Source organism: Camelus ferus, chromosome 6 (assembly GCF_009834535.1).
Source record: "Camelus ferus isolate YT-003-E chromosome 6, BCGSAC_Cfer_1.0, whole genome shotgun sequence".
Taxonomy (NCBI): Eukaryota; Metazoa; Chordata; class Mammalia; order Artiodactyla; family Camelidae; genus Camelus; species Camelus ferus.
In genome coordinates, this window is record NC_045701.1 from 10,655,719 (window position 1) to 10,682,905 (window position 27,187).

At 34.4% G+C, this 27,187-nt stretch overlaps 1 protein-coding gene and 1 long non-coding RNA gene across 2 annotated transcripts in view; one reads left to right on the top strand and one right to left on the bottom strand.

The window, feature by feature from the left end:
- The window catches only part of ZNF280D (zinc finger protein 280D), a 248,542-nt gene that overhangs the window by 21,188 nt on the left and 200,167 nt on the right, over window positions 1-27,187 (top strand). The gene's annotated exons all lie outside the window — the stretch shown is intronic.
- On the bottom strand, window positions 1,452-9,479 carry LOC116664090. The gene is made up of 3 exons (XR_004320426.1): window positions 8,980-9,479; window positions 4,431-4,433; window positions 1,452-1,462 (listed from the first exon to the last, which is right to left on the bottom strand). It is a non-coding gene; the product is annotated as an uncharacterized LOC116664090 (long non-coding RNA).

Below are 27,187 nucleotides of genomic sequence, written 5' to 3' on the forward strand. Positions count from 1 at the left end.
ATTTATAAACAGGATTATTTTTTCCTTACTTTCCTGAGATGACTACAGCTGGATCACAGCAAAGGATTTGACTAGAACCAAAACATTAAATTAATTGACCACAGTGGATTTCCTACCACTAAATGAAGGACGTGGGCAAGCTGGGATAAGCCTGACTCACCAAATCTTTCAGTGATGTCAACATCCACTCTCTGTTGTGTGTCTGTAGACACTGCCCGTGGTTTGAATCAATATAACATTTTTTTATTATTGTAAATAAAAATTTTAATTTAGTTATTTCTTTGGTTGCTATGAGGAAAAATTGTTCTCTGATGAACTACTTCAAGAAATATCCTTTGAATTTTGAATACTGTGGCCATTTTATTTCAGTACAATTTATGACCAGTAATAGAACTACATACAGGTGGCAATGGATTTCTGTGTACTCCTTACCACCATTTAAGCATCACAGATATTTCCTTTATTCATAATGAGTTAATCTCACTGCCATTCATGTACAAGGAAAGAAGGGGAAGACACCCAAAGGTCTATGTAGCTAGAGGGAGCAGAAGAAGCAAAAAGCCTAACTAATCTACAAATTTGATAACTCACCTTTGAATAATTGAAAGTTTGATGTATTTGCATTAAAATGTCTGAATCTGGAACACTAAAGTTCAACACATTCTGTGCTAAAATTGAAACATCACTCAGATGGACTGAACTATGTTTTATGATGTGCTTTTTTCAGTGTTTGGGATAGAATTCCCTGCTTATAGAGAAATCTCAACTGAAAATAAATTAAAACTGTAACCTTAACTCTTGAGATGAATATTCTGCATGCAGTGATCTCTTCCTTCTCAAAGTTACCATTGAGTTCACTTCAACAGTCATCTATTGGGCACTATACTATCTATTTCTGAGAATTCAGAGGTGAATAAAACATGGCCCCTGTTCTTCAGTAGTTTTCTCTCAATTTAAAGGATTGAAGGAAAGTCAGGGGATGAAGATATGGGTGGAGGAGTCCTGGAGTAGGGTGTGGAAGTGTGTGGGGTGATATTTGGGTCTTATTCTTTGCATCACGCCTTTTAATAATCACTGACAAATTGTTCTCCTGACCAGATTGCTTCCCTATTTTTTGCCAACTTTTAGTATTTCCTGTCTTTCTTGGTTATGTTTATAATAAGCTATTCATCTTATAAATATGTATGGTAAACTCTTACATACAGGTAACTTTCTGGGGTGCCATCAGCGACACCAAGTGATTGTCTTTCAGCAGCTTGCAATATATTGATTGAGAAGACTGTCACATGAACAACTGACTCCAAAACAAGTCAACTGATGGCTAATATAGTCATAGAATTATGGATAGGATACAGTGGGAACACTGTGAACTCAGAGTTTAGCATAGAGGATCTGGTTCTTGATCAAGATTATATCACTGGTAAGTAGCAGGGCTGGGATTTGAGATCAAATCTTCCTATCTCTAAGACCAGAGTTCTTCTCACTTTAAAATTGCAACACATAGTGTCATAAATATCAAGGCCTATCATAGGAATATGCAACGTTAAAATTGTTTTCAGTATTTTGTGTGGAACTAATTCTTCTACTAATTGTAACTTTAACCAACTGGGTGTCCTTCAGAGCCTTTTTCATACTTTGATTTGCAAAGAACTAGAGAAAAATTCACTGATTCTTTACAATGCAGTGGGAAAGAAGTCATGAATACTGGAGTCTATCATTGCTTATGTTCTCTGAACTTCTATTTTCTCATCTATAAAAAGCTTGCAGTGTTGTGGTAGAGATTAAATTAAATAGCTAATAAAAGGTCCATGGTGTAGCATTTGTTACTGTACGGCCACTGCAGAAAGATGAGTCATCTTCCTTGGAGTTAAGAGAAAATATGCCTTTTAGCCAATTGAAAAGGTACGTTAGAGTTGGCAAGGACTGAGGGAGTATCTTGTTTACCTCTTTTGTTGCCCAGAATTGATAATGGAAACCTAGTGCACTGGTATGTTTTTCTCAAGGTCATAGAGACAGATATAAACAGAATAAGTTTTTATCATGTTTCAGTTACCTTTCTGTGCCTACAGAAGGGACACCTCATTTCTAAGAGCACACTGGAGAACTAGCCTGGATTTGGGGGACTATTGTCAACCTTTTATAGGATCAATGATAAGACTGTTGGAAAATAATTTGTTTCTTTAATCATTAATGATGTTATGGCTGCCAAGGGGGAGGGAGGTGGGAAGGGACAGACTGGGAGTTTGAAATTTGTAGATACTGACAGGCATATGTAGACTAGATAAATAAGACTATACTGTATAGCACAGGGAAATATATACAAGATCTTGTGATAGCTCACAGCAAAAAAGAATGTGGCAATGAATATATGTATGTTCATGTATAACTGAAAAATTGTGCTCTACATGGAAGTTGACACATTGTAAACTGACTATAACTCAATAAAAAAAAGTTTAAAAAAATCGTTAATGATGTTGAACAACTTCTTTAGTTATTTTATTTTTTCTAAGCTTTATTGAGATATAATTGACATATATAATTTGTGTAAGTTTAAAATGTACAGTGTAGTGATTTGATACATGTATATTGCAAAATGATTACCACAATAAAGTTGATAAACACATCGATCACCTCACACAGTTACAATTTGTTTTGTGGTGAGAACTTTAAAAATATACTTTTAGCAGCTTTAAAATATAAAATATCGTATTGTTAACTATAGTCAGCATGCTGTACATTATATCCCAGAACTTATTTATCTTGTAACTGGAAATTTGCACCCTTTGACCACCTTCACCCATTTCCCCTACTCCCCATCCCACCCCCTACCTCAGCTCCACCTCACCCCTGGCAGTTGCTAATCCATTTTCGGTTTATGTTCATTTACTTTTTTAGATTCCATATAAGTGAGATCATACAGTATTTGTCTTTTTCTCTCTGACTTATTTCACTTAGCATAATGCCCTCAAGGTTCACCCATGTTGTTGTAAATGACAGACTTTTCTTCTTTTTATGGCTGAACAACATTCCAAAATTCGTATGGAACCACAAAAGACCCTGAAGATCCAAAGCAAACCTAAGAAGGAACAAAGCTGGTAGCCTCACACATTGTAATTTCAAAATATACTACAAAGATACAGTAATCAAAGCAGTATGATACTGGCATAAAAGCAAACATGTAAACCAATGGAACAGAATCAATAGCCCAGAAATAAACCCTTGCATATATGGTCAGCTAATATTTAACAAAGAAGTTAAGAATACCCAATGGAGAAAAGATAGTCTTAGAAGAAGTGCTGGGAAAACTGGATATTCACATGCAAAAGAATGTAAATGGACCTCTGTCTTACACTACTCACAAAAAAATAACTTGAAGTGGATTCAAGACTTGAAAACATAAAACTCCTAGAAGAAAACAGAGAAGAAGCTCCTTGACGTAAATCTTGGCAGTGATTTTATGGATATGATACCCAAAGCACAAGCAACAAAAGCGAAAATAAACAAGTAGGGTTATATCAAACTAAGACACTTCTGTTGAGCAACTTACTGGTTTATTGACTATTCATATTTATTTTTCTTTGAATTGCCTATTGTTTGTCTTTTACTTATTAATTTGCAGGAACTCGTGGTTGGTTTATCTTACAAATATACCTTCTCTTCAAAAGATCTATTGTATATCTTGTAATGTTTAGATTATCTTTTCAATACCCAAGTTTTACATTTTTATGTAGCCCAATCAATCAAATGTGACATGCCCTTTGAAACTCTCTGTAATTCATGATAATATTTTTTTCTCCTACGTCTTATCATCTTTTGTTGAAAACAATGTGCTTTCTCCACTGATTTACCTTTGCCCCTTGTGAAAAACAATTTATTCATATATGTATGTATGATTCTATTTCTGGACTCTGTTCTGTTCCAATAATTTCTTGTCATCTTTACACCAATACCACACTCTGTTGATTGCTGTAGTGCTATAATAAGTGTTGAAACCAGGTAGCATTAGCTCTCCAAATCTGTTCTTTTCCAAAATTGTTTTGACTATTGTAGGTCCTTTGCAATCTATATGAATTTTATAATTAGCCTTTTAGATTCTACAAAAAAAAAAAAAGCCTACTGCTATTTCATTGACTATAACTCAGATTGGGGAGAATCAACATCGTCACAACATTGAGCCTTCTGAAATGTGAACAAAGTATAAATCATTATTTATTCATATTTTCTTTAATTAGTCTCAGCAATGTTTTGGAATTTCCAGGGGACAAGTCTCTCATATCTGTTGTCAGATATATCCCTAAATTTTTTGGTTTTTTGATGCTATTATAAATGTTATTATTTTAATATTTTTTTTCCAATTATTCATTGCTAGTATATAGAAATACCATTGATTTTTATATATTAATCTTGTATCCTGAAAGTTTTCTAATCACAAACTCACTTACCAGTTTTACTGTCTTTTTTCCTTACTGTTTTCTACATAGACAATCATGTCATACAAATAATGAGTTTTAATTCTTTCTTTCTAATCTGGATGTCATTACCATCTTTTTCTTGCCTTATTGCTCTGGCTAAACCCCCCCAATAAAATGTTTAATAGAGATGGTGAGAGCAGACATCCTTGTCTTCTTCCCAATCTTAGGGGAAAGCATTCTGTTTTTACCTTTAAGTATGATGCTAACTGTAGATTTTTTTGTAGATGCCCTTTATAGGTCAGTGAAGTTCCCTTTTATTCCTAGTTTGCTAAGGGTTTTTATTAGGACTGGATGTTGGATTTTTTTTCAAAGGCATTATCCCTGTCTGTTGAAATGATCATACGGTTTTCTCTTAAGACTGTGTTAATATGGTGAATTATATCAACTGATTTTCTATCGTAAAACAACCTTGCAACTTCTTCTATATTGTGGAAGTCAGTTTGCTAAATTTTGTATAGAATTTTGCATCTGTGTTCATGAAGGATATTGATTTGTAGTTTTTTTTTTTTTTTCATAATGTCTTTGTCTGGTGGCACTTAGAATAAGTTGAAAAGTTTTCCTTTTCTTCAACTTGGAAGAGTTTGTATAGAATTATTATTAATTCTTCCAAAAATGCTTGGTAGAATTCACCAATAAAGCCATCTGGATATGGAGTTTTTTTAATGGAAGGATTTAACCAAAAATTCAATTTATTTAATAGATATTCACATATTTAGGTTATCTGCTTCTTCTTGAGTGAGATTTGGTAGTTTGTATCCTTCATGGGTTTTTCCATTTCATTTAAGTTGTCAAATATGTTGGCTTAAAGTTATTCATGATATTCCCTTATTACCCATTTGGCATTTGTGTAATCTATATTGATATCACCTTTCTCATTCCTGATATTGGTAATTTGTGTCTTCTGTCGTTTTTCCTGATCAGGTTAGAGATTTATCAACTTTGTTAATCTTTTCAAAGTACTAGCCTTTAGTTTCATTGATTTTGTCTATGGTTTTTCTGGTTTTTATTTCTTTGATTTCTACTCTTTATTATTTTCTTCCTTTTGCTTTGTTTGGGCTTAACTTTCTCATTTTTTATTTTAGTTTCTTGAGGCATAAGTTGAAGTCACTGATTTGAGATCTCTCTTCTTTTCTAATACAACTTTAGTGCTATAATTTTCTCTCAAGTGCCACATTAGTAAGTATTACAAAGTTTTGTATGTTTGTTTTCACTTTCATTCAGTGCAAAATAATTTGTGTTTTTCTTGAGATTACTGCTTTAATCCGTGTTTTACTTATACGTGTTTAATTTGGTGTCCAAATATTTGGAGATTTTCCAGAGATCTTCCTTTATTGATTTCTAATTTAATTTCTCTGGGATCCAAGAACATATTATATATGACTTGAATCTTGTTATATTTACCAAGACTTGCTTTATGACACAGAATATGGTCTACCTTGGTGAAATATTCCATATGCACTTGAAAAGAATGTGTATTTTTCTATTGTTGGATAGAGTGTTTTATATATGTCAGATAGGTCAACTTAGTTGATAGGGTTTGTAAAATCTACTATATCGTTACTGTTTTTCTGCTCACTTGTGCTATTAATAATTGAAAAAGCATTAATAAGTCTTTTAGTAGAATTGTGGATTTTTTATTTCTTCTTGTAATTCTGTTAATTTTTGCTCCGTGTATTTTGAAGCTCTCTTATTAGGTGGATAAATGTCTTTAGATTGTTAAATTCTCTTGATTTCATTGATCCCTTTATCATTATTGAAGACCTTTTAAAATCTCTGGTAACATTCTTTGCTCTGAAATCTATTTTGCTGGTAATTAATGTTAATATTAATCTTTCTTTTATTAATATTAACATGATATATTTTTCCATTAAAAAATTTATTGATGTTTTTGTCTTTAAAGTATATTTCTTTTATATAGCATGTAATTGTCTTGCTTTTTTACCCAAGCTGACAATTTCTGTCCTTTGGTTAGGTGTGTTTAGACCATTTACATTTAATTTTACTTTAAGTTAGAACTCTTTTTGTGTGTGTGTTTTTAAATGCTGTAGGGTTTATAACATACAGTTAAAAATCTTCCAGTTACTTTTAAGTGATATTATACCACTTCATGTATAGTATGAGCCTTGTATATTAATGTTGTTGCCATATTTTTATATATATTACAAATCCCACAATACATTGTTAATATTTTTATTTAAATAATTATCTTTTAAGGATATTTACATTTTATATTCTTACATATTTATTCAAGGAGTTGATTTCTATTGCTCTGCATTTCTTTGTGTAGATCTATTTTTCCGTTTGCTATTATTTTTCCTTCACCTTAAGGACCTCCTTTAACATTTCTTATAATGCAGTTCTGCTCATGAAGAATGTTTTCAGCTATTGTATGTCTGAAAAAGTCAGTATTTAACCTTTGTTTTTGAAAAATATTTTTGTTAGGTATAGAATTCTGAATTGACAGTTTTTTTAAACTAACTTTAACAATGTTGCATCACTGTCTTTTCTATTGCATTGTGTCTGAAAAGAAATCTGCTGTTATCCTGTCTGCATTCCTTTGTACATAATGTGTCTTTTTTCCACTCTGCCTACTTTTTGTATTTTCTTTTTCTCTTTTTCAGTTTTTGAGCAATTTGGTTATAACGTGCCTCGGTGTAGTTTTTCTCTTGTTTCTTATATTGCAGTTGGTTAAGCTTCTTAAATATGTAAGCATATAATTTTCATCAAGTTTGAAAATTTTTATTTATTTATTTTATTTTTTATTTTTTTAACATTTTTTATTGATTTATAATCATTTTACAATGTTGTGTCAAATTCCAGTGTTCAGCACAATTTTTCAGTCATTCATGGACACATACACACTCATTGTCACATTTTTTTCTCTGTGAGTTATCATAACATTTTGTGTATATTTCCCTGTGCTATACAGTATAATCTTGTTTATCTATTCTACAGTTTTGAAATCCCAGTCTATCCCTTCCCACCCTCTGCCCCCCTGGCAGCCACAAGTCTGTATTCTCTGTCTATGAGTCTATTTCTGTCCTATATTTACGCTTTGTTTTTGTTTATTTGCTTGTTTGTTTTTTGTTTTTTAGATTCCACATATGAGCGATCTCATATGGTATTTTTCTTTCTCTTTCTGGCTTACTTCACTTAGAATGACATTCTCCAGGAGCATCCATGTTGCTGCAAATGGCATTATGTTGTCAGTTTTTATGGCTGAGTAGTATTCCATTGTATAAATATACCACACCTTCTTTATCCAGTCACCTGTTGATGGGCATTTAGGCTGTTTCCATGTTTTGGCTATTGTAAATAGTGCTGCTATGAACATTGGGGTGGAGGTGTCATCCTGAAGTAGGGTTCCTTCTGGATACAAGCCCAGGAGTGGGATTCCTGGGTCATATGGTAAGTCTATTCCTAGTCTTCTGAGGAATCTTTTAGACTTTCATTTCTTCAAATATTTTCCTGTCTTCCTTTTTCTTTCCTCTCTTTTGAGGACTCCAATTACACAAATATTAGGCCCTTGAAGTTATTCTATGGGTCACTTATGCTCTGCTCATTTAAAAAATTATCTTTTTTTATATTTAGTTTTGGGTAGTTTCTGTTGCTCTATGCTCAAGTTCATTTTTTTCTTCTCCTATGTCAAATCTGTTGTTAATATTATCCAATATATTTTTCATTTCATCCATTGCAGTTTTCTTCTCTAAACATTTTAATAGATCTTTTTCATATCTTTCATGTCTTTACTGAAAATTGAACATGTGAACATGTGGCATACAAGTTTTAATGTATTTGTGTACTAACTCTTTCATGTCTTTCAATTCTGGGTTGGTTTCTATTGAATTTTTTCATCATTATGGATCACTTCCCCCCTCTGCTGTTTGGCATGCCTGACAAGTTTAACTAGGATCTGGACATTGTGAATTTTACTTTATTGGATGCTGGATATTCTTGGGTTTTGTCCTTGAACCTGATTAAGGTACTATGAAATTTTTTGATTTTTTGATTTGTTAGGCAGGATTGAAGTAGGGCTTAATAAAATAGTAGCTAATTATTCTCTATTTCAGAGGCATAAGCTTTCTATATACTCTGCTTAGTGTCTTGTGATTCATTAGGTTTTCCAGTATGGTTGGTGGGATGTTACACCATGTATTCTTTTGTGTCTGTCTTTATTCAACATTATGTCTGCAAGGTTTATCCATATTGTTTCATGTATCAGTAATTTGTTGTTTATTTATTGATGTTTAACATTCCAGTGAATGAATAAACTATAACTTATTTACTAATTTTATTAACTTATTTACTAATTTTATTACCAATGGACATTTAGGTTGTTTGGGTTATTAAGAACAAAATTGCTATGAACATACATATACAGAGTAGTTTGATAGGTGCCTTGACAGATGTATACATTAGGTGCTGTGTCATCATAAATGAATATTTCTGGAAAAGGTGAATCTTGAGCTGAGTGTTTAAGGAAGAAAGAAATGACTAACTGAGAAACCAAAGGAAAAGTTTCTAGACAGAAGGAAGATTCATAAGAGACTGGAAAGGGAATGACCAAGAAATTACAGAGAAATGGGCAGAGAGGATACCAAAGTAATAGGTAGACATTGCAATGATAAATTAAAGGGTCCAAATTACTCTGAAGAATTTCAAACATGTAGTCAGATAATCAGATTTTTTTTTTTTGAAGTGTCTCTGATTACATTGTGAAGAATGAATTGGATGACAGTGAGTTTGGAGATTGGGAAACATAGTGAAATGTTATTGCAGCAATTTAGTTCATAAGTGAGGAGGCCTAAACTAAGGCCATGACTGTGGAAACAGTGAAAAGAGAAAATATATGAGAAATCTTAAAGAGGGAGGCTGCTAGAGAGAGAGAGGAAAGAATCAAAGGTGTTTGAATTGAGTGATTTGACATGGTAGTTCATTCGCAATGTTTTGAAAAAAAAAAGCAGCAATTTTCATGGAAATCTGGTAAACTAAGCTGGAAAAGCAAAAAGTAAAAACATTGAAAAAATAGAGTGTTGAGAAGGGCCTTGCCATACCAGATAGCAAAATATTATGTTATAAGCTACACCAATTAAGAAACCATACTAAGTACTCTATCAAAAAAGACATTTTTGATTTTGAAATTCATGTATGGTAAAGATACCATCAACAGTGTTAAGGAACAAATACTGCTGGTGGGAATGTAGTTTGGTGCAGCCATTATGGAAAACAGTATGGAGATTCCTCAAAAAACTAAAAATAGACTTATCATATGATCCAGCAATCCTGCTTCTGGGTATATATGTAGAGGGAACTGTAATGCAAAAAGACACATGCACGCCAGTGTTGACAGCAGCACTATATACAATAGCCAAGACATGAAAATAACCTAAATGTCCATTGACAGATGATTGGATAAAGAAGTTGTGGTATATTTATTCAGTGGAATACTACTGTGCCATAAAAAGAGTAAAATAATGCCATTTGCAGCAACATGGATGGACCTAGAGATCATCATTCTAAGTGAAGTAAGCCAGAAAGAGAAAAAAAAATACCATATGATATCATTCATATGTGGAATCTAAAAAAAAACAATTAAATAAAGGGCACTATGAACTCATCTACAAAACAGAAACAGACTCACAGACTTAGTAAACAATCCTATGGTTACTGGGGAAAGGGGGTGGGAAGGGATAAATTTGGGAGTTTGAGATTTACAAATGTTAGCCACTATATATAAAAATAGATTAAAATGTTTTTCTTTTGTATAGCGCAGGGAACTAAGTTCAATATCTTGCAATAACCTTTAATGAAAAAATATGAAAACGAATATATGTATGTATGTGCATGACTGGGACATTGTACTGTACACCAGAGAGCGACACATTGTAATTGACTGTACTTCAATCAAAAAAATTAACAAATAAAAATAATCAAATAAAATACAAAAAAACAGTGTTAAGGAACAAATAACAAACTGGGAAAAATGTTTCAAAATATGTAGTAGAAAAAAGGTAACTATAATATAACAATAATTCCTTCAGATGAACAGGAAAAAGACAAAAAAAAAAGGAAAATATGTAGAGGATATAAAGAGGCAATTTATAGATGAAATACAAATGGCCAATGATTATAAGAAACATAAGAAACTGTTAAACTACTGCCTAAGTGGTTATGCCTAAAATTCAAATAAGGAGATAAAATTTGAACATCTCAGTGTAGCAAAAGGTAAAAGTATTTAAGATATCAAGTGCTGGCTTGAGAATAGGAAACTGTTCACATGTTGGAGAGAGTGTGAATTGATGCAGTCTTTTGGAAAGCAATTTGGCACATATTTTTTGACCTTGAATCTGTTATAGGACCTTATCCCTCAGAAATATTTGCACACAAAACAAAGATATACTTCCAAGGTTACTCGTTTCATTGGTGCTTAAAATAGTGAAAAATTGGAATAACTCATCTAGAGGGTTGATAAATGGTTCCATTCAAATGGAATACTATTCATATTTTTAAGAAATGAGGGAACTCTATACATACAAAGAATAAAAAGATATTTACAATTTGTTGGAGGAAAAGGTCAAGTTTCAGAAAATAATGTCAGGTATGATGCCATTTTTATAAATAAATATGTATTAAATGCAGTATATGCCAAGAACTGGGCCATTAACTAGGGATCCAGCAAAGAACAAGATAAAGTCCCTGCAATTGTGGAATTAAGAAGTTGTTAACAATGATTACCACTGGGGAATGAGATAGTGGCAGTTGAGGGTAGGGTAGAGAGGATGATTACGTTTTAATGTTTGGACTGTTAAATTTTTGGCAAAAAGCAACTTTTTACTTTTGTAATTTAAAAACTAGGCTTTAAAAGAAAAAGTTATACAATTTTAAATTATATTTTCAAATATTTAAAACAGTGATAAAGCTAATTAATGTTTTTAAGCACGTGAAGAAAAGGGTGCTCTCATACTCTCCTGGTGAGAGCATGGATTTGCTTAAACATTTTTTGGAGGATAATTTGTCAATATGTATTGTTTTAATGTTACAAATTTGCTTTGATACCAAAAATCTACTTTGAGAATTTATCTCAAGGAAAAACTAAAAAATATGAAAAAGCTACAAATGTGTTCATTGCAGTTTTCTTTATAACAGTGTAAAATTAACAACAACCTAACTATCCTTCAACATGGAATTTCTTAATTAAGTCATGGCACATACATAAATTTAAAATGGCTGTTGGCACCATATTGGTTGCCACCCTAACAGTCATTTTCCTCTCCCTCTTGCTAATGGAATTGATGTTTTTCTTTTTCCAATATTGAGTGGTAATAGATCAGGCAAGGAGGGCGAAGTCCGGGGAGTGGATTGTGATGATGATGGTTATCCTATACCTCTGTGTTTGGTTTAGAGGTCAACAGGTGATCTACTTCTGGTCAGTGAGACATTGAGGTAGTTCTCACTGGAGCTTTTGGGAAGGTTTTCCATCCTTATAAAAATAGATATATGGGGAGAAAACCTGCCCATTTCCACTTATCTTTGGATATTTCCGGTGAGGATAGAAGAATGTTGTGCTTGGAGCTACATAGCTGTCTTGTGACTCTGAGGGAAAGCTATGAGGATCACAGAGATGCCTACCCAGAGCCTTGCATTTCTGAGTGACAGACCCAGCTTTAAAACTATGTAATTCAAGACTTTTGATTGTTCAATTTTCTTTTAGTTGGGCGTCCTGTTAGAAATGAAATAACTCTGAGTGATAAAGTTTTATAGACAGTGAAAAGATTTCCAACTCTGGAGTTAAAAAACAGCTTGGGTTCAAATCTTGGGTAACTCTTACAAAGGGCTTCACTATTAGACCATGGGCTATTTGCTTAAATTGTTAAAGCCTTGGTTTTTTCATCTGTAAAATTGGTATAATAATATAGTTTCTATCTTACAAGTTTATAAGGTGAAGGTTAAATATATATAAAGAGTTTAGCCCAGTAACTTCAAGTTAAGTCAAGGAAATGGTATATAGAAGACAACTCAGTGATTGGTGAAAGCTGGTTGTTAGCATCTCTCCCCAACTCTGCATTCAGTGAAGTCAAACTGGTGTTTTGAAATTAGCCAAGTTTGTAGTATTTGAACCACAGAAATCAGCGAACAACTATAAACTAAGGGTTTTTTGGCTAGAGAGGTGGCTTATTCATGATGAATTGCTTTTTTAAAAAGGTTCTATTTGAGTTGCTAATATTTTGATTATGATTGTTGCATCTGTATTCGTAAGTAAGATTGATTTGAAATTTTCTTTCTTGTAATACTCTTCCTTGAATTTGGTATCAAAATTGTGCTATCATTATAATTTAGTTGGGGAGTGCTTACTTTCTTTCTAGCTTCTGGAACAGTTTGATTAAAATTGAAAGTAACTCTTCCCAGTAGAACTGGCTGTGTGTCTGTCTGTCTGTGAAAACATTTAAGATACTCAAGATATTCAATTTCTGTATTGTTTGATTGTAAGACCATTCATGTTTTTCTATTTCTATTTCATTTTTTCTATTTTTCTCTTGAGTCTCTTTTCTAAGAACTTGTTTCTTCACTCAAATCTATTGGCATAAAGATCCTCTTAATAATCTTATTTTTTAATTTATGCTGTATCTGTAGTTATTTTTCTTTTTTATATTTCCAGTATTTTAACTTGTGTCTTGCTTTTTTCTTGATCAGTCTTGCCAGAAGTTTGCCAATTTTATTAGTGTTTTTAAAAGCAACCTTTTTCTTTGTTGTTGCTGTTTGATGTATATTTGTTTCCTGTTTCATTAGTTTATGTTTTTATTATTTTCTTATTTTTAATGTCTTTGTTTTGTTGCTTCTTTTTATACTGTTTAAAAATTTTTTTATTGTTCTTTTTTTTTGAGAGGGGAGGTAATTAGGTTTATTCATGTATTCATTTTTAGAGGAGGTACTGGGGATTGAACCCAGGACCTCATGCATGCTAAGCATGTGCTCTGCCACTTGAGCTATACTCCCCACCTCTAGTGTTTTAAATGGTGCTTATTTCCTTAATTTTTAGCTTTTCTTTCTTCTAAGATATGGCTATATATTTCTTCCAGCATTACAAGTTTTGATGTCTACTATTTTTGTCATCATTGGTTCCATTTTTCTCTAACTTTCACCTTATTTTCCTTTATTCCATGAATAATTTTAAAATGTGCTTTTAAATTTCCAAATGTATATTTAAAAATATATTCTTTGAAAAAAAATTCTTTGTTATTTATTTCCGATAACTAGCATTACAGTCAGAATGTGTTCTATAGGATACTTTTTTGTCAAAGTTTGTCAAGACTTGCTTTGTCTTCTAATACACAGTCCATTTTCTTAAATACTCCATATGCATTGAAAACATATTTTTGCAGTTGTTGGATAGATATGTCTATTAAATCAAATATATGTCTATTATGTCTATAAAATAAAAAATTTTTCAAGTATTTCTTATCTTTAATTTTTTGATCTCCTTGCTCTATCACTTATTGAAAGTTTATCAAAAACTTTTACTTTGATGGTGGATTTGTCAATTTCTCCTTGTGATTTTTGTCAATTTTTACTGCCTATAATTTGAAGCTGTTATTACTTATGCAGGTCTTCCCAATGTTTTATTTCAAAAAAGGGCTCCTACATTAAATTTGAAGACTAATTCAATGACCATCCATACCTCTATCATCTAGGTTAATATTTATATTTATATGTATATTTATTATTATATATTAATATAAAATGTTAACACAAACTTAATATTTTTGTCGTATTTTTCTTTCTCAATTTCTATATGAGTATGTATGAATTTATCTATCTTTTTAAAAATTGAGGTGAAATTCATATAACATAAAAGTAATCATTTTAGAGTATATAGTTTAGTGGCATTTATAGTACATTCATAGTGTCATGCAACTACCACCTTTATCTAGTTCCAAAACATTTTCATCACCTCAAAAGAAAACCCTGTATACACTGAGCAGTCACTTCCCATTCTACCCTCCTTCCAGCCCCTGTCAATCATTATTCACTTTCTGTCTCTATGGATTTAACTATTATGGATTTTTCATAAAAATTGTATCATACAATATGTGACTTTTTGTGCCTGGCTCCTTCCACTTAGCATGGTATTTTTGAAGTTCAACAATATTGCAGCATGTATCAGTCCTTCATTACTTTTTATGGCCAAGAAATATTCTGTGTGTGTGTGTGTATATGTGTGTGTGTGTGTGTGTGTGTGTGTATGTGTGTGTGTGTGTGTGTAGATATATGAATATATATTCCTCACAGTTTATTTATCCATTCATCTGTTGGTGGACTTTGGACTGTTTCCACCTTTGGGTATTGTGAATGATGCTGTAATGAATGTTGGCATTAACATACAAGTCTCTGTTTGAGTCTGTTTTCAGTTCTTTTGGAGTGGAATTTCTTGGTCATAGGGCAGTTATTTGTTTAATTTTTTAAGGAACTGCCAAACCTTTTCCATAGTTGCTGCACCATTTTATATTCCCACTAGCAATATATAAGAGTTCCAATTTCTCCATATCCTCACCCATTATTTTCTGTTTTTGTTTTATTATGATAGCTATCCTAGTGGGTGTGAAGTGGTATCTCATTGTGTTTTTGATTTTCAAGTCCCTAGTGACTAATGATGCAGAATAGTTTTTCATGTGCTTATTTACTATTTCTATATTATTCTTAAGAGAAATGCCTATTCAAGTCCTTTGCCATTTTTAAACTGGGCTGCTTGTCTTTCTGTTGTAAGTTGTAAGAGTTCTTTGTATATTTGGGACACTCCTGACAGATATAATTTGCAAATTATTTTTCATTTTGAGGTTTTCCTTTTACTTACTTAATAATTGTCCTTTGATCTACAAAGTTTTTAATTTTAATGAAGTCAAATTTATCTATTTTTCCTGTTGTTTATACTTTTAGTGGCTAATCTGAAAATCCATTGCCTAAGTACATGAAGATTTACTCCTATAGTTTCTTCTAAGAGCTTTATATTTTAGTTCTTACATTTAGGTTTTTGATTCATTTTGAGTTAATTTTTCTGTGTGCTGTGAGGTAGAAATCCAACTTCATTTTTTTGCCTGTGGATATCCATTCATTGAAAAGACTGTTCTTTCCCCATGGAATGGTCTTGGCGCCCTTGTTGAAAATCAGTTGGCCACAGATATATGGGTTTATTTCTGGACTCTAAATTTCATTCCATTGATATAAGGTCTATCCTCATGCCAGTCCTACCCTGTTTTGATTACTGTATCTTTGTAGTAAGTTTCTAAGTAGGAAGTGTGAGTCCTCTAATTTGGTCCTTCTTTTTCACGATTGTTTTGGTTATTTGGGGTCCCTCGCTAATCCATACGTGTTTGAGGATTGGCTTCTCTATTTTTGCAAAAAAGACCATTGGAATTTTAATAGGAATTTTAATGAATCTGTAGATAACTTTAGGTAGTATTGTCGTCTAACAATATTGTTTTCTAATCCACAAGCACAGGATATCTTTCCATTTATTTAGCTCTTTAATTTCTTTCAGCAATTTTTAAATACTTTTCAGTGTACAAATCTTTCACCTCTTTGGTTAAATTTATCCTGAGCCAATTTTGTTTTGTGGATGCTGTTATAAATGGAATTGTTTTCTTAATTTCCTTTTCAGATTGTTTACTGCTGATGTTAACAACCAACTGATTTTTGACTGTTGAATTGCAGCTTTGCTGAATTGGTTTATTAGCTCTATTAGTCCTTTAATAATTTTTTGGGGGGGATTTTCTATGTAGGGGATCATATTATTTGTGAATGGAAATAGTTTTACTTCTTCTTTCCAGTTTGTATGTCATTTATTTATTAATTTTTTCTCACCTGGTCGCTCTGGCTAGAACTTTTGGTATAGTGTTGAGTAGCATTGGTGAAAGTGAGCCTCCTTGTCTTATTCCTAATCTTAGAGGGAAAATTTTTAGTCTTTCACCAGTGTGTACAATGTAAACTGTTTTCCACTGGTGATTTAAGACTAAATTTCTGGTTTTGTTTTGTTACTGTTTGTAATATATTGGTCTTCTTGAATCTAAAAATTCATGTCTTTAATCATTTTGGAAATATTATTGGCTCTCCTTCATTTTCCCATTCCTCTTTCAGTATTGCAGGTGTATATTTGTTAGACCTCACTCTGTGTGTTTGTTCATCTTTATTATCTATCAACATCTGTATCTATCTTTTTGGCTTTCTCTGTTGTATTCTGAGTAATTTCTTCAGATCTATCTTTTAATTTACTAGTTATTTCTTTAACTCTGTCTAATCTGCTACACACTGTGATGTTTTTTATTTTTAAAAATTCAATTATATTTGCATTTCTAAAAGTTCTTATTGGTTCTTTCATAACTCAGAGAATTTTTGTAGACTCATTCTTTGGCTGGATTTTCTTCTATTTCATTAAACATGTTTATTTTATATTCTGCATTAATGATTTTTATAACTGAAACTTCTATGATTCTTGCTCTGAAAGTTTTTATGATGACACTTGTTCTCAGTAGCTTACTCTTCGTGTCTCATTATGTTGTAGTATGCATTAATGTTCCTTGAAATTTTATTAGTGGTTTAATTCTTTTTGTTTGTTTGTTTTTGAGGTTTACGTTGAAGCTGAATTTCTTGACAGATTTGTTTTGCTTTTTGCTAAATGTCTGGGGTACATCAACCGAGGACTAATTTGAATGAAAATGTGTACTTGTGCTTTTGGGACCATTCAGATTCTATACATTCCGTCACCAAACCCACTTGAGGGTGGGTTTGTAGTCTTGAATTATCAACAATGACTTATTTTTTGCCTCCATTTATGGCCAAGACTGAGACAGAAAATTTTCTTTAACGTCTTCCTTTGTGGGGTGAATTGTTTTCTAGTTTGCTTATTAAGATATTGCCTTTTTAGGATTCCTTGCTTTATGTAAAGTCCAATATAATATTCTACCTTCCTTGGGTCTACATTGTCTCTTGTTTGTTGTGTTCAATGACTTTTAAAACTAAAGCTCTAGGTTTCCCAAGGTTGAGAGATACCAAAAGCTGGACCTGTCTTTGGTATCTCTCATATCTCTCCAGACTCATGATCCCTTCCCCACTGCTCTTTGTTTTGGCTTCTGAGGATTGTTGATAAATCAGCCATGTGTCTATAAATCTTTTTTTAATTGAACCAGCATTTTAAAGATGTTTTGCACTGGGCATTTAAAAATTTTTTTGGTAGTTAATCTGCCAATAACTATAATTTTATATTATTTCTGAGTAAGGATAACCAATACCATATTTAGCTTAAGCTTTTCCCTCTCTTAAATGGTTATGTTGTTTCAGTTTTTCTTTATTAAGTGTAATAGTGAGGTGAACATCTTTGTTTTTTGTTTATTGGTTACTTTATTAATATTTAGATTATTTCCTTGGAATCATTTTTGAGTAGAATTGCTGGACCAAAAAAAATGACCAATTATTTGAAAGAAGTTTAGGAAGAAGAATTGAAGTGGGAGGAAAGGGGACAGGGCACAACCATTGAAGGAATGACATAGCAGTGAAGGACAGGACAAACTGGTTAGAACCAAGATGGTGGAAGATTCAACTTCCGGAAGACCTTGAGCCTCATGATGCACCCACAGGCGCCATGACAGTTCCTAGGCTGACCATAAAAGGTCAAAAAGTGGTCGGAATGGGCATTTCCTGGAAATCCTTGCCCCTTCCCCAAAGTAGTTGGAATAATCCTCCTACTTATTAGCATATGAAATTACCAAACCCATGAAACCTAACAACTCCTCACCTTGTGGTTGCTCACCTTTTGAGATGGCCCGCACTCTGTCTATGGAGTATCTACTTTTACTTTAAACACCCCACACCTCTCGGCTTCTCTCCCTCTCACCTTTCTGAGATGGCCCACATTCTGCCCACAGAGTGTGTATCTCCTAAGCTGTTTTCCCTTCTGAGTGAGACAGACTGCACTCTGTCTATGGAGTATCTCTCTAAATGAACTTACTTTCACTTTACCATGCCGTGCTCTTGAATTATTTCCTGTGTGAGGCAAGAACCTATTCTCCCCCAAAAGAATCAATAAGTCTTGATGTAGGAGGTAAGGCAGAGGAAGGAATCTAGTATGAGCCTCAAGTTTTTGGCTTAGGCAATGGAGTAGATGATGATGTCATTAACTAAGATTGGGAATATAGGTTAAAGTGGGTGTGTGCGTGGGAAATGCTAACAAGTTCGGTTTGGACATGTTGTATCTGGGGGTGATTATGGGTCATGTAGGTAGAGAAACTTTTATTAGGCAGTTGGAAATATAGAACAGAGGCTCAGAAGAGGGTTTGGGGCTACAGATACAAATTTGGGAGCCACAAAATTAGGGTTCCTGTATTCCTGGGATCCATCAAATATACTTCCAGGGGTCTACGTGTTCACTAAATTGATTTTTATATACATGCTTTCATTTAAACAAATCTGGATCCTCTGAATGACCACCTTGTGAATAGTGTTACCAGCTTACTTCAGTGTCTGCATTTGTATTTGTGTTTATAATCCTGCTGGTGCCAAGTATCACAGAGCTGGATTTATTGTATAAATGATGCAATCAGGTCAGGTGAAGATAAAATGGTGTCATCATGTGCTTGTCCACATGAATGGTTTCATAGTAGTTTGAATAGAGAAAAGTGGTGGGAGAACTGAATCATCACATGAATACAGTTTTGTTTAAATTAAAAAGAACCTATGTTATTAGCAGCCAGCCCCATATTCACATTTTGAGTTGGCAGTAAGTTTCAAGAAAAAAACACAACCATCCACATATTAATGCTTATTTCATTTTATGAGGGTTTTTTTTTTAGATTTTTAGCTTAATTTGAATTCATTTTATAAAGTTCTTGATTGTATACTTGTGTAAGAAGTATAAGCATACGGAATTTATATTTAGTTTTATATTTGAGTAAGTAACTATTATAATAAAAACAATTTTGGTCAACATGGAAAACTTAAGAAAAATTTTTTTCCTTTAGAAGACTTCTGTCATTATACAGATTTGTGTGTGAGAGCTGAGCCATGGATTTAGATGGGACTTGTCCAGAGAAAGTACAAAATGAGAAAGAAAGGATGCTGAGGCTAGAACCCTGGGAAGCAATAGTAATTAAGGAATGAATGAAGGGAAAGAGAAAAAATTAGAAACCTAATGTTAAGAGGAGAATAAAGAAGCCAAAAGAGAAGAGAGTTCTTAAAAGGAGGGACCTGAAATGTCCTTAAAATGCACTGATGGTCTTTGCCTAAATATTTTCAGTTGAATAGCAATGTCAGCAGTCCTATTTTTGAAAGTAAAGGAGTGAATAGGGGGCAAGAATGTAGGAACAGTGAGAGGAGACCTTTATTAAAGTAGGTTTGGTTATGATGAAAAGAAAAGAAAGAATGTTTTGAGATGGGACATAAAGTCACTGTAAATGCAAATCCTGGAGCATATTTATGTACTAAGAAGAAGGGGCAAATGGAGAAAAGAGTTCTCATATATGTAAGAAAAAATAATTAACAGAAAAAAGTCTCAAAGGAGATGAGACTCAATATGATACAGGTAACAAATGGCAGGATTACCCTTGAACAGTAATGATAATGCTACTTTGAGATGAGAGATGAAGAAGCTAAAAGTGGAAACTGGAATCATGCTTGGTGGCTTTTAATTTTCTGTAAAGTAGGGGCCAGAGTGACGGTGCGGGGTGGTTAGTAGTATAAGGTTTATGAAAACACTGGTGGAGATTTGTGATAGCTATCATGAGAAACAGGCTCGCAACTTCTCAGCAATGCTGAGGACCTTGCTGAGATCTGGGTTCTAGTTTGGCTTTGTCCCTTACTAGCTCTGTGAATTGAGCAAGTAATTTAACCTGTCCGAATATTTATAGAATAAGGAATTTGGACTAGATAATTTCTAAAGAGCTTTCTAGTCCTCAAATCATTTAATTTGGAAGTCAGGCACTAAAAATCCTTTATAATAAATCTGACACAAAAATATTTTATTCCTCTCTCTTAAATTTAAAAGTTTAAGTAATTCTTCAAGACTAACTTTGGGAGTGAAAAAACAGGCTGTTTTAGACCACATTTATTTTGAAAGTCCAATGGAAAATTGAAAAGTTAGAATAGAAAGGGAAAAGGAAATGAAAGATTTTTTTTCTCCTTTTCAAACACACCAATAATACGCTAAACCCAAACAACACTCATAGAAAGATGCAGGAACTCAGATAAGAAAAAGGCTGAAAGGAATTGTTGTCAGAGTCTTTTTGGACTCTAACTCTTAGGAATTTGTAAGTGAATTCCAGCTATGGGTTAAGATATTGTGAAATTCCGATGAGGAACTGTGGAAAATGAGACAGTCTGGAGGAATTTCTTGTAACCCAATCCACTCTGAAGACCTAGCTGCTGTGCATCTTTAGGGAAGGAGTGGCTCTAAGTAAACCGGGGCTTCCCTCTCCATGACTGAAAATCTAAATTTAGTGGGTCCCCTCTCTGTGCTTTTGAAAATTTTGTTCTTAATTAAACTTCTAAAAATTAAATTTACAATTTGAAGTCAGAACCAACTGAAGTGACTTCCTGAAGATTATATCTGGCCTTGTAAAGAGAGTTAAGACTACAGTCATCAACCGTGGAATACCTAATTCTTGATTTTTCTCATGAGAAACTGCTTTACATAAAAAAGACCAAAGCAGGGAGGAGTGTATAGCCCAGTGGTAGAGTGTGTGCTTAGTATGCACAAGGTCCTGGGTCCAATCCCACTACCCCCATTAAAATCAATCAATCAATCAAATTACCTCCTCCCAAATAAATAAATTAGTTTAAAAAAAGACCAATGCAATCTGAGTTGTGCCTGAAATGCCAGAAAATCGAGGACTACATGATTCATTGAGCATCTTAGCCTGGAAAACTCAGGAGCTGCTTTTCTGGAGCTGTGTGCACCTACCCTTCTCCACCATGTCCAGCTCTTGGCTTACAGTGCCTCCAAGTAGGAGGAGACCTCCAGCAAAAGGAAGGGTCCCAGTCCTGCCAACTCTTACACTACTTATCTATTTACCCTACTTCTCTCACCAGAATGTGAACTCCTGGAAGGCAGAGAAATTGTCTAATTCATCTTTTTATCCCTAGAACCTATAACAGTAACTTGCACATAACAACTTCCTAATACATGCTTATAGGATACGTGAATGATATAAATCTATGACTCAGTGTTTTAAAAAATTAAAGGCAGAGTATATAATAATTTTCAAGCATTCTTCAGGTATGGGCAGTAATAGTTCTTTTCAGTTGTTTTAACACAAAAAGAGATGGCATCTGGAATCTTTGAAAATTAAGGAGAATATATAAACACACATATATATATGCCTGAATACGTGTATGAGCATATGCTGTTTTGATTATTTCCACACGTCTGTTGCCAGGCAAACTTTTCTAAAACACCATCTTTATTTTGTTATTCCCCTGATTAAGGACCCATGATGGCTTCCAGTTGCATAATGTATTGGTTTGGAGCCTTAGGACAATCTAATGAAAAGCAGAGTTTTCAATTAAGTCCAAGATTTCATCAGCATTGTGTAATGGAAATTATATAGAATTATGTTATGTGGGCATAATTATTAATCAGTACTTATTTGAATGCAAGGAACAGAAATTCAACTCAATTTGGTTTAAGGGGAGAAAAAGAAAGGAAGGAAAGGAGTAAGGGAGGGAAGGAAGAAAAAGAAAGGAAGGGAGGGAGGGAGGGAGAAAAGTTATTTCTTTGAGTAAATGGGAAGTCCAGGAGATTGCATCTGGCTGTAGGCATGGCTAGTTCCAGAGGCTCAAACAATGTTGTCAGGACTCTGTCTTGTTCTTTATCTCTCAGGTTCACTTATTTTTTTTTGGCTTCATTCTTCAATAGAAATTCTCTGTGAAGGCAATATGACCTCCAGCTGCCTCAGGTTCACATTCTTCAATTCATTCTTTAGCAATCTCCAAAGCAGGGAGAATCTTCTGAATCAACTCAAGAGGAGAAGTTGTGGGGAGGACTTGCTTGGACTAACCTGGGTCATGCACTCATTTCTCAGTCAATTACTGTGGTGAAAGAGTGGAGTAATTTGACAGGCTAAATCTGGATCATGTGTCCCAGCCTTGTGGCCAAGGGAGGGTGGAGTTCCATGATGGCCATTTCCTTCAAGATCGCTTGAAACAGGGTAGGACAATTCTCCAGAGGAAAATGTGTGGCTATTACCATAAGGGAAATGTATGGACAAAAGTAGCTTGACAGTCCACTACACCAGGGCTGAGATGGAGCTTATATGGCAGGTTGGATGAAACAGCTGGCATCCATCCAGATAGTTCAGGGGTCCATCCTGAATGGCTGGTGAACATGCTGTACCATTGTTAGCTATTTTGAATATCATCCCCGCATGACAGCATTTCACCACTTACAAGTTAAAAATAACATATGTAATGCAATACGAGCACTTTTGAACACATGAAAAGTCATTTATCTTTATGGAACAAAAATTACTTTGCACTTAAAAAATTTCTTTTGGCAGAGTATTTTTTAGAGCCTGATCAGATTTGGAGCAGGGAAGGAGAATTGATGAAACCAAGTGAGTGTCCTTTGTTTCTCCTTAAAAAAATATGAATAACATGAATATACAGCCCTTTATGAAGTATTTATGTCATATTATCACTCTCCCCAATATCTAAAAGTGGTTTGACTATCTGATAATACAATTGGATACTTCTGTCAGTAGTGAGTTTGGGGAAACATGCACCAAAGCAAAGCTAAGTCCCAAGTCCCTAAGATGCCCTTCAAAAGCATCCATCCATTTAATTTGATCTATTGAACAAACTTAGCAGTTGAGATGCCCACACAGTGAGAAAGGATGCTTAGAGATGGAATTTTGGCTTTAATTGGAATCTTCTGTTCTTTATTAGACAACCATAAGCTTCCAATTATACACACCATCTTCATTTCAAATATGAATTTATAAAACCTTATGAATTTTCATTCTTAGCAACAGATTTAGGAATAAAAACAAGCTCCTGTCATGAACAAATATGAGGGGTTTTCTTTTCTCTTTCCTCCCCCCGCCTTTTTTTTTGGCCGTATCCCAAAAGGTCATTGATAATTGACCACTCTGTATCCAGAGCTGTGTTAGCTACTTGAAACTATTAAAAGGAAATTTAAAAATAATCACTATCCTTGAAGAATTTAAGTAACATGTCACAGGAGAAAAAACTGAACATATCTGGAACAATCAGGTAACACTTAAATGGCAACTTTGCTGTTTCCACTAATGATGCAATGACTTCCATTTTGGTCTGTTGAAATTTTACCCATTCTTCAAGGTCTGTCTTGAGAACTTTCCTTCATTTGGTTTTACTTGATTGCTTGAATATAAGGTAGGGCTCATATTTCACTGAACCACCCACCCTAACTCCTGACACCTAAAAGGTCTTCCATAGTACTTTGTTATCTATAGGATGCAGACCAGCCTCTGTAGTCTGGTGACGAGCCCCTGACCACCTCTCTTGCCACATCTCCCTTTCCTCTTCTGTTTATACACTGCTTCGAAGGCAAATCAAATCTTGATACCAAACCTAAATGTGGTTTAGTGAACAGAACAAAATCATAGTTACCAGATTATGAATTTCCATATCCTCTCTTCTCTGCCTAGAATAGCTCTTTCCTTGAATTTAGATCTGATAAACTCCTACTCATCCATTAACCTAGCTCAGATATCAGTCTCTTAATGAGATCTCTTCTTTCTCTATCCTCTAGTGAGGCTGTCTCTGTCTTTTGTACCTATTGTTATTACTCTGGATGGTAGTGATTTGCTTAAGTATCTGCATTCCAGGTCTATACTCTTAGCACCCTGAGGGCAGCCCATGCCTTACTTATTTTGGAATCCTGAGTGTCTAATAAGAGAGCCTGGCATTCAGCGGGTCCTCTATTAAATTGTATTGAAATGACTTGGGTTGCATTGAACTAAGTAGGAGTGTAGAGAAGACTTGTAGCTGGAGATCTTAGGGTTTTATGTCAGTGAAACCTGGGCTATGTCAGTGTTGAAAAGGGGAAAAACCTTAGAGAAATGGGAAATGACAGGAGCCCCAGAGGTGAGAATGAGCCTGGCAAAAGGTGGGGACTGTGAATGGTCATATCTTGCTAGACTGGAGGCTGTAAAGTGAGGAGTGTTGAGAAATAAGGTCAGAAAGGCCAGGCAGGGCCATGTTATGGAAGACTTTGAATGTCAAGCAGAGGAGGTGAAACATGACACAATAAGTATTGCAATTCAAGAAAAAAAATGCCAAATATCTGTGTACAAAATGAAGTTATCACTGTTGCAGTTCTTTCTCTATTTTGGAACTTACCATATTGTTACTGTCAGTATGTCACCAGTCCCAGTGGGCCTTGAGTCATTAGAACACAATAGTGTGCTGGTTTGAAGCAGAGTGTAATGCGTTGGGAGTCAGAAGCCTTGGAGTTGAATTTCTGCTCTGGCACTGATTTGCTACCTGATATGGAGAAATCGCTTTACTGCTCCAATCCACAGTATTCTTATCTGTAAAATGAAGGCAGAAGGTGGTGACATGATTCATGATTTCCCTTTGATCTCTTGGAGTCTATATGTAACAAGATAAGTACTTCTTTGCTAATTTATTCATGTCTCTGCCTCTCGGTTTTATTTATTTGTTTGTTTACCTGTTTTCTGGGTATCCGAGTTGCTTTATTACACTGGTCTCTGACAGTCCCAATCTGCTCTGCTGAGACCAGCCTCTGAGGTCTTGACCATCTTGTCACACCTAGAAAGCCCTTCCCAGCCCTCTACCTCTCCTTAAAAACCTGCTCCAGGCCAATATCTTGCTTCAAACTTCCCTAACTTCTCCAGGTTTCTGATATTTACCTCTTGCTTTTGGTGTTTAAAGATATTTTGTCTTGAGTTATTCTTTATTTGTTTTATATTGATTTTTTTCACTCCAATTACTTTGTAAATTCTTAAAATAAGGAACTATTACATGTAATGTTTGTTAATTTCTCTTACACCCCCACTCCAGCCAGGGACAAAGCTAGGCATAAAATGTCATTTAATAAGGTTCTTGAATATTGAACTGAGTGATATGCAGGAATGGTACTAAAAATAGAAAAGTCAAACCATCAAAAGGACTGTAGGGCTTGGAATTGAAGAAATGTGGCATATCAGTGATTTTGTAGATGGTATTTTGTACCTAAAAGACTGTTTTAGGATAGGGTAATCTGTGAAGTTTCTGGCCCGTGGGCTTGTCTTGCATTAAAGAGGGGGCGATTCTAGAGAGATTAGAGAGATTCCAGCCAACTCAAGGAAAAGAGAAAACAGAGAACTGTTTACTGAGTGACTTTGCTGTTGGACATGTCCCAACTGCAGCTTGAGAACATCGGGCAGAGTTACCACCCTGCTGCCACAACCTCTGCCAACTTGGATAAGAAGCAGTGAAGTTGACCTGTCTTTTGGCTCTGAAACAAGGCGAGGGAGCGCACCAGCAGGCATGGGAAGGAAGAAGTTGTGAAACGAAAGACATGAAAAAGAGATGACTGACTGTGATCCTCTTTCCTCTTTTCCCCCATTACCCTGAGTCTCTCTCCTGCCTCCTTGATACCTGTAAAGTGATATAAACCAGATCTTTGCACTTTATGCCACCTGGGGTATGGAGCCCTAGGGGTCTAGCTTGAGGCAACAGACAGCAGTGTGAATCAGTTATTTTGGATTCCTAAAGTGGTCACTCATAAGAAAAGATTTGAAAAATCACTACTCAGGTAATTAGTCTTTGAACAACCTAATACTTTTAAAAACTCAATGCAAAATATAAGAGGAAAGATCACTGTTTGAAGTAGTTGAATTCTAGATCTGGCAGTATCAGGGCTCTCTTGATTGCACATTAGCTCATGGAAATAAAATGTCTGAGGTTAGGTACTCCAAATCCTGCTTTTGCTCTCAAATTGCCTCAGGCTGTCTCTGGTAGGAAAATCTAGAAACTATGGATTCATTGTAGTCACCACCCGCTCCCCTCTTCTGACACGCCCCAAAGCTGTTAGTGTTTATAACAGACTCAGCATTGCGTTGATTTGCCTCACTGTGTGTGGAAAATGTAGGAATAACTCTCACGTGTCATCAACTATCTAGTCAGCACTCAGTTCCTTAGCAGGGGAAATGTTAAGATTTATTAGGGAAAAGTATCCGTCATCCCATATAAATAGATGCACAGTTAAAGCAGATGCAGCAAGCGGGGTGTATATTTCTGTGTGACTGATCATAAGGAACTTATTATCAAGAGCTCTTTAGAAAAATCAGTCATTTGGGAAGATGGCAAACATAAGGATACCCTCTATATTTTTATGCAAAGTAGTCCTCAAAACAGTAATTTTGACTCTAAATGCATTGTTGGTGTAGGACTCATTGTAATTAAAACAATTTTTTTTGCTTTAATTTTTTACTTTTGAGAAAGTATAGGCAAGTGATAAAAGCAGCCCTATTTAAAAAAAAAAAAAAAAAAGGTAGATGAAATAGATCTCTTTCCCCACTACTCACCCCAGTCCTCAGTCTCCTCCCACCACAGGCCATCACTGCTGTTGATTTATTTGTATCATTCAGAGACATTGAACACAAACAAGCTCCTCTGTTTCAGGTTTTAAACACATGGAAGTCCACCCTCCATATTCTTCCGCAGCTTACTTTCTTCCTCAGCGGTAT